At 45.8% G+C, this 14223-nt stretch overlaps 1 protein-coding gene across 1 annotated transcript in view; it reads left to right on the plus strand.

Moving 5' to 3' along the window:
• Positions 1–14223, plus strand: part of LOC138371799 (nephrin-like) — a 294100-nt gene that overhangs the window by 222470 nt on the left and 57407 nt on the right. The window lies entirely within an intron of this gene.

Here is a 14223-nt window from a genome sequence, read left to right on the forward strand (position 1 = left end):
GGGACTGTCTCTCTCTGTCCTTTGTGTTGGGGCGAAGGTCACTCTAAGTCGGAGTGCACTTCTCCCCAGGCTTGCTGCCTCAACTGCAATGAGGCTCACCCTACCTTCTCCCGTGCCTGTATCCATTACAAGCTTGAGGCAGCCGTCCTCAACTTGAAACACAGGGAGCGTTTATCTTTTCCTGAGGCGAGGAGCCATGCTTGCCGGCTCCCGCCTTATGCTAACGTCTCTTATGCTCGTGTGTTGCGCTCTTCCTCTCCTCGTCCTTCCCACCTTCCTCAGACCCACAACCGTTTCCAGGCCTTGGACCCTGATACGCCCACTGCCCCCTCCTCTGTTTCTATGAGTTCTGTCCTGAAGGGTCCCCCTCCTGGTCCTCTATCTGGGGTTCCCCTTCTTTCTGCCCGGTCTGTCATGTCTCCTGTGTCGTCTTCCTCGTCTCCCTCCAATCCTCCTTCCCATCCTTCTCCTCCATCTATTGACTCTCCCCGCCGCCTGTCAGTGCGGGCTGATGTCCATCGCTCTCCTACCGGCCGTCGTGTGTGCTCTCGTTAAGCTTCTCCTGTTGAGACGTTGGAATCTGTTGCCCAGTACGTAGTTACTGGGACACCTGTCTCTTTAAGTCAGAAGTGTAAGCCTGGCTCCTCTCCTTCCTCCTCCCCGGCGGGTAAGAAGGCTTCGCTTTCTTCCTCGGCCCCTACTTCTGACTCTATCGCCCCTTCCCCTCCCATTTCGGTGGTTGCGCCCCCTGTTCCTGCTATGGAGGTTTCTTTGGCCTCCGCTTCTCTCTCGGTTGCTGCCCTTGCTGAGGTGCGCTCCCCTCTTTCTACTCTCCCTCTTTCTGCTGCTGTCCTTGACTACTCCTCTCGGTTGCCTCCTCCTCCTCCGGACCCCGCCTGTCCACCTCTGGTCTGTTCTCCCGCTTCCTTCCCTCCGTCTTTGCTTAGTTTACCTATGCCCCCTAACCCCGACTTTGCTGACCCTGATCCCGACCCTGATCTTCTTTAACGTGCTATGTTGCTCTTTCGCCTTTGTTTCTTCCTTGTTCTCTGTTGTTGTCCTTTCTCTTCTCGTCGATGTCTATTCTTCAATGGAATGTTCGGGGTTATTACGCCAATTTCCTTGAGCTCCAGCTTTTGATTTCGCGATTTTCATCCCTTTGTGTCTGTCTCCAGGAGCCGATGCTTGGTGCTCGTCCTGGTCGCTTCCGTGGCTATTCCTTTCTATTCTTCCGAGGCAACAAGGCTCCTAACTCTTCTGCTCTCTTGATTCGCTCTGATGTTCCCTTTGTCCCCTTACCTTTTCCTTCGCCTCTCCATTGTTCTGCTGCTCGTATCTTTGTGAGGAAATGGTACACTGTTTGTTCCATTTATCTCCCCCCGAGTGTCCCGCTTTCTCTTCCTGATCTGAAACACTTACTGGACTCCTTGCCGGAGCCTGTGCTCCTGCTGGGTGATTTCAATTGTCGTCATTCCCTTTGGGGTGATGTTCTGATGAACACCCGGTGTCGCCTTCTTGAGTCGTTTATCCTCTCTTCTTTCCTGTCTCTTCTGAATTCTGGTGAGACCACGCATTTGGACTCTCGGACTCGCACCCTTTCCTGTCTTGATCTTTCTCTTTGCTCGTCTTCTCTTTACTTCACGTGGCAGGTTCTTAATGACCTCCATGGCAGTGACCATTTCCCCATCCTTGTTACCTTTTTCTCTTTTCGCCCTTCCCTCTCCTTCCCTAGGTGGCAGTTTGCAAAAGCGGACTGGAACCTCTTTACCCTAAGTGCTACTCTCTCTGACATTTCCTTTCTGCCTCTCCCTCGCTCTCTCCTCCTTTTTCATGACACTGTCTTCAACGCTGCCATCCGCTCTATTCCTCGCTCTTGCTGTCGGGGTCCACGGAAGTGCGTTCCCTGGTGGAATGCAGACTGTGCTCAGGCTGTCCGCTGTAAGCGTGCAGCCTGGTAGAGACATCGCCGTCGGCAGACGGCTGATTCTTTTCTTTTCTTTCCAAAGACGAGTGCAGTGGCCCGTAGGGCCATCCGTACGGCTAAACGTGAATGTTGGGCATCTTATGTCTCCACCATTACGTCCGAAACTCCTCTGCCACAGATCTGGAAGCGTATCCGCAAGATAGTGGGTAAGTTCATTCCCGATGTTTCACTGGTCCTTCACTTCCTTGGTACTCTTGTGGCGGACCCGTTGCAGGTCGCTACCGAACTGGGTTCCCACTGTTCTTCTGTTAGCTCTGGTCTTCATCTTCCCCAATCTTTCCTTCTTCATAAACCTGTCCTTGAGTCTCGTCCCTTAGATTTCTGCACTCGTCTTCGACTTCCCTATAACGATCCCTTCTATCTCTCTGAACTTCGTTCTGCCCTGGCTCTCTGCGGTTCTACGGCGGCGGGCTCCGATGGTATCCATTATGAGATGCTTCGCCATCTCCCTCTGTGCACGTCTCAGTATTTACTGAGTCTGTATAATCGGATCTGGGAGTCGTCGTCAGTCCCCGAGGATTGGCGTGATGCCGTTGTCCTCTGTGTTCGCAAACCAGGGTCTCTGGGTACATCCCCTAAGGACTTTCGCCCTATTGCCCTAACAAGTTGTGTCTGCAAACTCTTTGAACGTATGGTTAACGTTCGTCTGAAGTGGTTCCTGTAACACCATCACCACCTCTCCCTTTGGTTTCCGCAAGTGCCGCGGCACGACAGATGTCCTGGTGAACTTGGAGGTCTATATTCGTACTGCTTTTGCTGTGAAGACCTCCGTTGTTGCCGTCCTTTTTGACCTGGAAAAGGATTATGACACCAATTGGCGATATCATATTCTATCCCAGCTTCATTCTTTTGGCCTTCGTGGTCATCTCCTTCTCTTTCTCTGCAGCTTCCTCTCTTGTCGTTCCTTATGGGTGCGCCTTGGTACTGCTCTCTCTGCCACTTTTCAGAAATACAAAGGTGTGCCCCAGGGTAGTGTTCTAAGCACTACTCTTTTTCTGGTTGCCCTCAATGGTCTTCTTTCCTCTCTTCCTTCAGGTGTCTTCTCCACTCTCTATGTGGATGATCTTACCTTTTGCTCTCAGGGTGATGATTCGCCTCTCCTTCAACGCTGGCTTCAACTTGCGATTGATGCTGTGTCGTCTTGGGCCACCGATCATGACTTCAAGTTCTCTACTACTAAGACTTGTACCATGACTTTTACTCGGAAACGGGTCGTTCTTCGTCCCTCTTTGTCACTTTATGGTCATCCCCTTGAGTACAAAGATCCCGCGAAGCTTTTGGGGTTATTCCTTGACACTCGTTTGTCTTGGTCTCCTCATATATCTTACCTCCGTGGTGAGTGCTCTAAGGCCCTTACCCTCCTTCGGGTATTGTCTTATACTTCTTAGAGAGCGGATAGGCGCATTCTCCTTGTTTTACATTCCTCTCTCGTCCTGTTTGAGCTCGATTATGGGTGCCCTGCTTACTCATCTGCTTCTCCTTCTACTCTTCGCCGTCTTGATGCTTTGCACCATGCTGGGTTACGCCTCAGTTCTGGTGCCTTTCGTTCGACTCCTGTCCTTACAACAGCCTTCCTCTCGCCTCTGTCGTGCTTTAACTTTTACCTCTCCTGCGGTTCCTGTTCCTCTTCACCCCCTCCCTCTTTCTGTCCGGTTATCTTGCTTACAGGATTCTCTTTCCGTTCGTATTTCTGATGTTTCTCCTCGTGTTGTTCCTTCTTTGCCCCCGTGGAGAGTCCCCCTATCCTAGTTTTGTACATCCTTGACCCGCATCACTAAAGCTTTTACCCCTCCTATGGTTCTAAAACGCCTTTTCCTTGAGAACTTTTCTTCTCACTCCCGCTCCGTTTCTGTCTTCACCAATGGGTCTAAGTCTGCGGACGGTGTTGGCTACTTTGTTGTTTTTCCTGATCGCACTTATTTGTGTCGCTTACCTCTGGAGACTAGCATCTTCACAGCGGAGCTTTATGCTATTCTCTATGCTCTTCGTCTCCTGCTTTCTCGTTGTCAGTGTTCCTTTGTAGTTGTTGTTGGCTCTCAGGTCCTTTAATCCGGTTCATCCAGTAGTTGTCGAGATCCAGCATAGGCTGTTTCTTGTTCCCAGTAAATTTAAGTCGGTTGAGTTTTGTTGGGTTCCCAGCCATATTGGTGTGTCTTTAAATAAGCATGTGGATGCTGCCACCAAGGAAGCTGTCCGCTCTTGTCCCACCTCTCGTAAAGGTATTCCATATTCCGACTTTTACCCGGTTATCCATTCCTCCATCCTTAACCGTTGGCAGGCTTCTTGGTCGTCTGTTATTGGTATCAAACTACGTACTCTTAAATGTTGTTTCCTCGTGGCCATCCTCCTACCACCGTTACAGGCGATGGGAAACGGCTCTGGCGAGGTTGCATATTGGCCATACTCGCTTAACCCATGGTCACTTGATGGAGAGCCGCCCTGCTCCTTATTGTCCTAATTGCATTGCCCCTCTTATGGTCGTGCATGTCCTTCTTGAATGTCCTGACTTCCAGGACGAGCATGTGTCTTGCTTTTCGACTGCCCCTTGCGGTCACCTGTCCCTCAATAGAATTCTTGGTGACTCGGATACTTTTGATATCGTTCGCCTAATGCGTTTTTGTTCTCGTATTGGCATCTTTGGTGATATTTCGCGCCCTCTGATTATTCTGCACATTTGATGGTGCTACATAGCCTTCCCGGTTTGGTGCCTTCTTTTGATAATTACTTACATACTTCCTGTCACAGGTGAGGCATGTATATAGTAGATATATAAAAAGACACTCCTTTTCGAATACAACGTTGTGTCAAAATTTAAAAGTAATCGGTAAAGTGGTTTCGAAGATTTCCTTCACATGAAAAACACATGAAATCCCAGTTTTTCATAAAATGCATGTTTTTTTTAACAGTCACAGTCTTTCTTATAAATATATGTTGTTAAATATGACCGAAAGGGTAAGATTAATAATTCTAACATGAATCTTCTCAATATTTCTTACGTTTTTCTTCACTTTTGAGGGTAATTGAAAAATTAACTTTTCAAAATTCATTTTTTTACATTTTTATGGTCTGACACCTAGAAGCATTTCACAATACTTCTCACATTTTCAAAGACTTTTTATGTACTCCATTTCATGCGTATATTTGATTTTGGGTGAGGTGACAGGAAACAAATCAATGGGAAGAGACAGAACACGAAACAATGGGTATAAATGTGGTATATATTTTATCTGCTTGGTTCTGTGCTGGTTTGGGGTCTTGAAGTGAGAAGAATGTAATTATGTGTTAATTGGCTGTTGATTGCTGGTTTTGACTTTTTGATGTGTAGTGCCTCGCTGATGTCGAGTCTCCTGTTATCGTTGTTTCTGTCGATATTTTCTGTGTTGCGTTACAATGACAATTAACACAATCGAGGTTTTATCCGTTGGTGGGAATATAGTTTGAACTGTGTTTAAGGCGCCTCCCACTCACTCAAGGCGCCTTCCACTCACTCAAGGCGCCTCCCACTCACTCTAGAAGCCTCCCACTCACTCATGGTGCCTCCTACTCAATCAAGGAGCTTCCCACTCATTCTAGGAGCCTCTCATTTCCTAAAGGCGCTCCCACTCACTCAAGGCGCCTCCCACTCACTCAAGGCGGCTCCCACTCACTCAAGGCGCCTCCCACTCACTCAAGGCGCCTCCCACTCACTCAAGGCGCCTCCCACTCACTCAAGGCGCCTCCCACTCACTCTTGGAGCCTTCCACACACTCAAGGCACCTCCCACTCACTCAAGGCGCCTCCCACTCACTCAATGAGCCTCCTACTCACTCAAGGAGCCTCTCACTTTCTCAAGGCGCCTCCCACACACTCAAGGAGCCTCCTACTCAGCCAAGGAGCCTCTCACTTTCTCAAGGCGCCTCCCACTCACTCATAGCGCCTCCTACTCACCCAAGGAGCCTCCTGCTCACTCTAGGCGCCTCCCACTCACTCAAGGCGTCTCCCACTCACTCAAGGCGCCTCCCACTCACTCAAGGAGCCTCCTACTCACTCAAGGAGCCTCTCACTTCCTCAAGGCGCCTCCCACTCATTCAAGGCGCCTCCCATTTTCTAAAGGCGCCTCCCACTCACTCAAGGCGCCTCCCATTCACTCAAGGCGCCTTCCACTCACTCAAGGCGCCTCCCACTCACTCAAGGAGCCTCCCTCTTTACTCAAGGCGCCTCCTATTTCTTAAAGGCGCCTCCCACTCACTCAAGGCGCCTTCCACTCACTCAAGGCGCCTCCCACTCACTCAAGGAGCCTCCCTCTCACTCAAGGCGCCTCCCACTTTCTCAAGGCGCTTCCCACTCCCTGTAGGCCCTCCTGCTGACTCAAGGCGCCTCCCACGTAAGGCAGAGGAAACATGACTCTTCCTCGCGTCTGTTCCTCCTCTCTTTCACTCCCCCCTCTTATGCTTTCTCCCCAAGTATCCGCCCCTCTCAAAAAAATAAATTTTTAATTAAAAAAATGTCAAAGTGAATCATGCACACTGTTCATTTTCCCCGTTATTCTTACATGAGGGTGGAGAAGCAGGAGTGAGGAGGACTACTGTGCACTGTTAGCAGTAAGCAGCACAGCGTGAGACACTCAAAGTCTTGAGCACTGATCACTTCCCACAGCATGTGCGGCCATCTTGAAGACATCTCCTGTAATTTAAGTAGAGGAAGAACAACTAGCAGAACTGGTCAGTCCCATAATTCATTAATAAAAAAATTTACTTTTGGAAGTTAATTGGATCACAAGAAAGATGTTACAGATGAACGTATTTTTACATTATAGAATTTAGATGAACTAAATCCGGGTGGATGTTGTAATTTTTCACACATGATGACAAGTCAAAGTAATTACACATAACATTTCCATAGAGGTTTTTGCCGAGCGTCAGTTGACCACAGGAAATAACCCTTAACTGTGGCTTCCCATGCAGCAGGCGTTGACCAACGTCTCTACTCTTGCAACAATATCCGTGGCTTTTGTTTACCCCCCCCCCCCCTTCCGTGTGTAGACTGGCTGGTCCCTAGTTATCCGGCTGGTCAGCGCACTTCTTTCAGGATGAGTGAATGTCTGTCAAGCCGGCTGGAGAGTCTCCTGGCAGGCAGCCTAGCTGGTTGACGGAGTAGGAAGGTGCCTCCATGGTTGAGCCTTACTCACTACTTGGTGTGCAATAAGTTAACTAACTTGCTGGTTAGTTGGGTAGGTGGATTGTGTTGTTTGTCAGCTGTTAAGCTGGGGAATGAGGTGGGGGACAATTAATGAGATTTGCATATTACAACAATACCACCATTATGGTCTTAATAATTTTCATGCCATTTTGAAATCAATATGTATAATTTATAGGTTTTGTTTACACCCGTTATGAAGGCTTTTCCTGTCTCGTTTTCTCCTTGTCTCGTTTTCTCCTTGTCTCGTTGTCCAGACGTCTGCTGGCTCCCTCCTACTCCCTCCCTCTAGTTGTCCAGCGTTTAGACGTCTGCTGGCTCCCTCCTACTCCCTTTTCGTTAAACTCATTCCCATTTTTTTCCTTCGCAATTTTCCCGAGCGTCTGTAGCAGGATTTACACGTCATTTACAGTAACCGTATTTTCTCAACCTAATTTTTTTTTTTTTTTAGAATCCTGGGATTACGGACTTAATTCTTTCTTCCCAATTTTTATTCCTTCAAAAAATCCGGCTTTCCGAGTCCATTTGCTGTCATGTTTACGGGTCGCAGTCGTATTTTGTCTAGGTAGTTTACTACGACTTTTTCAGCTGTGTGAGGGGAAGTTACTCTGGCTACAACAACGAGAGAAGAGATTTCCCTGTAAACAGGGAATTGTGTTGTCCCGTCTCGAGTACTGCTCAGTACTCACTTCCCCCTTCAGAGCAGGAGAGAGTGCTGAAAAAGAGGGAATACAGAGAACATATACGGCACGCATAGACGATATAAAGCACCTAAATTATTGGGATCGTCTCAAAGCTCTCCAAATGTACTCACTAAAAAGGAGACGAAAGTGATACCAAATAATATACACATGGAAAATACTGGAAGGTATGATCCCAAATCTACGCAGTAACATAACAACGTACTGGAGTGAACGATATGGAAGAAAATGCAGAAAAGAACCAGTGAAGAGCAGAGGTGCCATAGGCACAATCAGAGAACACTGTATAATCATCAGAGGTCCGCGGCTGTTCAACGTCCTCCCAGCGACTATAAGAAATATTGCCGGAACAACCGTGGACATATTCAAGAGAAAACTAGACTGTTTTCTAAAAGAAGTTCCGGACCAACCGGGCTGTGGTGGGTATGTGGGCCTGCGGGCCGCTCCAAGCAACAGCCTGGTGGACCAAACTCTCACAAGTCAAGCCTGGCCTCGAGCCGGGCTTAGGGAGTAGAAGAACTCCCAGAACCCCATCAAGCAGGTATCAGCCAGAAGAACCGGAGTTGAAACCCCTAGGTAGGGTTGGACTGCTTGGTGAATCGTTCCTCCGACATTTGCCCTTTTCGTTAAACAGTAATTGGACACCAGGTAGCAAGCTGTCTAGCATGTATTGTTCTGGGGGGAAAATCTTGTATGTTAATTAGAACTGTGACAGATATATATCTTACTGCCAGTTAACACCAGTCTGATGATTCCTACTCCTATACAATGAGATTTGTTAACTTAATGCACTTATAAATGGAACTTGAGGCTCGGCTATTAAGAAAACTTGAAGCTCTCAGGAAGGCAACCCGTTCTCGCACTTTCTTACAGTCAATATTGACTTATTAAATAAGTGCATATGTGACATACTAATTTATTGTGAATATTTTAGTTTACCTTGAAAAGCTTCATAGAAAACACCGACCTTACCTAACCTTCTTAGTATGTTAAGATAAGCATGTTATTGCTTCGTAATTACAATTATTACTTAACCTATATCTATAATACAATTATTACTTAACCTATATCTATAATAGGTTTAGTAATAATTGTAATTACGAAGCAATAACATGCTTATCTTAACATACTAAGAAGGTTAGATAAGGTCGGTATTTTCTATGAAGCTTTTCAAGGTTATCTTGAGATGATTTCGGGGCTTTAGTGTCCCCGCGGCCCGGTCCTCGACCAGGCCTCCACCCCCAGGAAGCAGCCCGTGACAGCTGACTAACACCCAGGTACCTAATTTACTGTTAGGTAACAGGGGCATAGGGTGAAAGAAACTCTGCCCATTGTTTCTCGCCGGCGCCCGGGATCGAATCCGGGACCACAGGATCACAAGTCCAGCGTGCTGTCCGCTCGGCCGACCGGCTGCCTTCAATATAATATTCACAATAAATTAGTATGTCACATATGCACGTATTTAATAAGTCAATATTGACTATACGGGTTGCAGGAAGTGAAAAGTGTGAGAACGGGTTGCAGGAAGGAACGTGGTGGCCAGACGGCTGAGTGAGCAGCGCTCAGGACTCGTAGTCCTATGGTTCCGGGTTCGATCCCCGGCGGAGGCGAAAACAAATGGGCAAAGTTTCTTTCACCCTGATGAGGCTTTTCACCTAGCAGTAAATAGGGACCTGGGAGTTAGACAGCTGATACGGGCTGCTTCCTGGTGATGTGTAACAAAGTTGAAGCTTGGTCGAGGACCGGGCCGCGGGGATGCTAAGCCCCGAAATCATCTCAAGATAACCTCAAGAAGATAACCTATTAAGGACAAAATAGGACCCAATAGAGGGAAATTGAATCACCTATAAAGGAAACTTTAAAGTCTTCTAAATGGAACATAAAGCGCGTGAAAGACACCGTTGAGACATACAGTACACTTGAACAATTTTCTATGCGACTTGAAGCACCTATGAAAAACTTACAGATACTATAATAGGAATTTTAAGCACTCATGAAGGCTACTTTAGAGAACACTAAAGTTAATTTGAAGTTCTTATGGTGGAAACTTGAGCACCATGAGGAGGACTTGAAGCATTTATAAAGGTATATTAAAGCACCTATAAAAGAAAACTTTTGGCACCTGTGAAGGAAACTTTAAGCCTCGATGAAAGAAGCTTGAAGAATCTGTAAAAGAAACTTAAAGATTCTATGAAGCACCTTTGTTGTGAGGTGTCCAAATGTGCTATTTGCTCCATTGGACAGAGCTAATAGCACCCTTGGAGAGAGATGATAGCACCCTTGGAGAGAACTAATAGCACCCTTGGAGAGAGATATTATCACCCTTGGAGAGAGCTAATAGCACCCTTGGAGAGAGCTAATAGCACCCTTGGAGAGAAATAATAGCACCCTTAGAGAGAACTAATAGCACCCTTGGAGAGAGCAAATAGCTGCCTTGGAGAGAGCAAATAGCACCCTTGGAGAGAGCAAATAGCCCCCTTGAAGGGAGCAAATATCAGCCTTGGAGAGAGCTAATAGCACCCTTGGAGAGAGCTAATAGCACCCTTGAAGAGAGCTAATAGCACCCTTGGAGAGAGCTAATAGCACCCTTGAAGAGAGCTAATAGCACCCTTGGAGAGAGCTAATAGCACCCTTGAAGAGAGCTAATAGCACCTTTGGAGAGAGCTAATAGCACCTTTGGAGAGAGCTAATAGCACCTTTGGAGAGAGCTAATAGCACCTTTGGAGAGAGCTAATAGCACCTTTTGGGTACCATAAGCATTATGTTAACTACAACTTGCATCCCAAGATGTCAAATACTCTTTTTTATAATACTGATAACCAAATTTAACACAGTTTTTGTTCCTGGGTAGTTAAAAATTATTCTGGTTCCTTATACTTCAAAAGTATTGAAATACCAATTTTTTTCCTCAAATTTTGCTTTGTCCTTTATCTAAGAAGTCGTCTTGAAGGTGCTGGAAGACGGGCGACTCTTTACCAAGACTTGAGACACATTCATTCATCTTTATTATCTTTACTAAGCTGTCTGGCGCAAAAGTTAAAGCAAGGGTTATCGAGAATAATAACCATTTTCAATACACTGGAGAGCGTAACCCATCAGAGAGTGACACTTCTCAGGAAGCAGTAATTGTTACATAGTATGTAATAAAAAGCACAAATATATATTTACTTTCATCTCTAGCACCCAATTAAACACTGACATGTTCCACACACATTAGCTGAAGAACTTCAATAGAAACATTAGCTTCCACTCTCTGGCAAACAACAGAGGTGAAGTCTTCTAGACAAATATTATGACCGTAACGGTTGGGCCACTAAAGCTTAGCATCCCTCCTGATCGTCTTATCCTAAGTGTTAACTTTCCCACATCGTTTACCCCAATCTTCCTTTCACAAACTTATCAAATCCTTCAGTTTAACAATCCAGATAAACAGTACATAAAAGAATCTTCAAATTATTTTCCTCATTACACGAAAAAATTTTACAATAAAAAAAGTAAAAATCATAAAGACGATGAGTCACAATAACGTCTCTGAAGATATGATGACCAAACCCCAGACCAGAAGATGAGGAGACGACGAGAGGAATAGAGGAATGTGTCGTCTGTTCCTCTCCTGGTGTGTGGCTGGGGTCAGTGAGCAACATCTCCTGGTGTGTGGCTGGGGTCAGTGAGCAACATCTCCTGGTGTGTGGCTGGGGTCAGTGAGCAACATCTCCTGGTGTGTGGCTGGGTTCAGTGAGCAACATCTCCTGGTGTGTGGCTGGGGTCAATGAGCAACATCTCCTGGTGTGTGGCTGGGGTCAGTGAGCAACATCTCCTGGTGTGTGGCTGGGGTCAGTGAGCAACATCTCCTGGTGTGTGGCTGGGTTCAGTGAGCAACATCTCCTGGTGTGTGGCTGGGGTCAGTGAGCAACATCTCCTGGTGTGTGGCTGGGGTCAGTGAGCAACATCTCCTGGTGTGTGGCTGGGGTCAGTGAGCAACATCTCCTGGTGTGTGGCTGGGGTCAGTGAGCAACATCTCCTGGTGTGTGGCTGGGTTCAGTGAGCAACATCTCCTGGTGTGTGGCTGGGGTCAGTGAGCAACATCTCCTGGTGTGTGGCTGGGTTCAGTGAGCAACATCTTCACACAGAGACAAGATGCTCACAGTCCCATTCTACAACTCAATCACATCATCTGATGGTCTTAGTCAACATGTCATATATACAATGCAGCACAACTAACTTTGCGAATAATAGAGAATAGACAAACAACCTCCGCACAATATCCAACCGCCTCTCTGCCCTGATAGGTAGGGTTTTCTTAAGGAATAGACCTAAATATATCATGCTCTCAGTTCAATTTAAAGCATCGGAATATTGACATTTTCTGGACTTTGCTCTCATAAGGTTAAGGCTCGAAGGTTTCAAGTTAGGTAAAACAATATTTTGTTATGAAGCTTGATGGTGATGAATCATGTGTTGGATCAGACGCTTCCTTACTCTGCATCATCAACATTCTTATAAACATTCTTAAACATCGCTCACAACACCTATGACTACACATCGTCCTTTATACACACTATTGTAGTGTCCCATATATACACACTATAGTAGTGTCTCTTATACACACTATAGTCGTGTCCCTTATACACACTATAGTAGTGTCCCTTATACACACTATAGTCGTGTCCCTTATACACGCTATAGTAGTGTCCCTTATACACGCTATAGTAGTGTCCCTTATATACACTATAGTAGTGTCTCATATACACTATAGTAGTGTCCCTTATACACACTATAGTAGTGTCTCTTATACACACTATAGTAGTGTCCCTTATACACACTATAGTAGTGTCCCTTATATACACTATAGTAGTGTCCCTTATACACACTATAGTAGTGTCCCTTATATACACTATAGTAGTGTCCCTTATACACACTATAGTAGTGTCCCTTATACACACTATAGTAGTGTCTCTTATACACACTATAGTAGTGTCCCTTATACACACTATAGTAGTGTCCCTTATATACACTATAGTAGTGTCCCTTATACACACTATAGTAGTGTCCCTTATACACACTATAGTAGTGTCTCTTATACACACTATAGTAGTGTCCCTTATACACACTATAGTAGTGTCCCTTATATACACTATAGTAGTGTCCCTTATACACACTATAGTAGTGTCCCTTATATACACTATAGTAGTGTCCCTTATACACACTATAGTAGTGTCCCTTATACACACTATAGTAGTGTCCCTTATATACACTATAGTAGTGTCCCTTATACACACTATAGTAGTGTCCCTTATATACACTATAGTAGTGTCCCTTATACACACTATAGTAGTGTCCCTTATATACACTATAGTAGTGTCCCTTATACACACTATAGTAGTGTCCCTTATATACACTATAGTAGTGTCCCTTATACACACTATAGTAGTGTCCCTTATAGACACTATAGTAGTGTCCCTTATACACACTATAGCACAATGTCACATGTACACATGATAGTCCAATGTCTCGTGTACACATGATAACACGGTGTCTTATGTACACATGATACCACAGTATCTCAAGTACATATGATAGAACAATATCTCATGTACACATGATAGCACAGTGTCTCATGTGTAAATGATTGGTGTTTTATGTGCACATGATATCATAATGTCTCATGTACATATGACATCACAATGTCTCATGTACACATGACATCACAATGTCTCATGTACACATGACATCACAATGTCTCATGTTCTCATGTACACATGATAGCACATGCCATATCCCCACAGTAGTATGAAGAGAGTCAACTACACTCATAATACCTCAACAAAATGACTTGATAACTCTGCCATGTAATACTTCTCCCAGGAAAAGCAGCTGGATCATCACGCATCAACGAGTCCAGTGTTTTCCAGATGATACCCCCCCTCCCCCCCCAAGGGACCGATGTGCACCTATTTCACCAGACCTATTTCCTCCCCAGTCCCGCTTCACCCATTTGCACACCTTTCACGTGGTCAAGGAGAGACGCCCATTATTTCCGTGACTTTCCTCTTCTGCCCGACACTTCTATGAATGTTTCCTTTTTCGGGCCAGTCGACTTAGAATGGTCTCAAATGCGACTACCTTGCTTCGAGATGGGCCAGCGTTCGGTCCTCGATCGTCCAAGTGGTTAGGAACCATTCCTTCATATCGTTCTCATATCATTGCGCCATCTCCTCATATCCTGTCCTAGAGATATGACGTCTTGCTGACTTAATGCTTTCTCTTCATAATAACCTTACCTGCGGTGCTGGATATGTTGAGATCTTGTGCAACGATTTGTTAAGTGGCTTATATGCTCATAAGGCTGCACATGAAGTCAGC

This window comes from Procambarus clarkii, chromosome 36 (assembly GCF_040958095.1).
Source record: "Procambarus clarkii isolate CNS0578487 chromosome 36, FALCON_Pclarkii_2.0, whole genome shotgun sequence".
Lineage (NCBI taxonomy): Eukaryota > Metazoa > Arthropoda > Malacostraca > Decapoda > Cambaridae > Procambarus > Procambarus clarkii.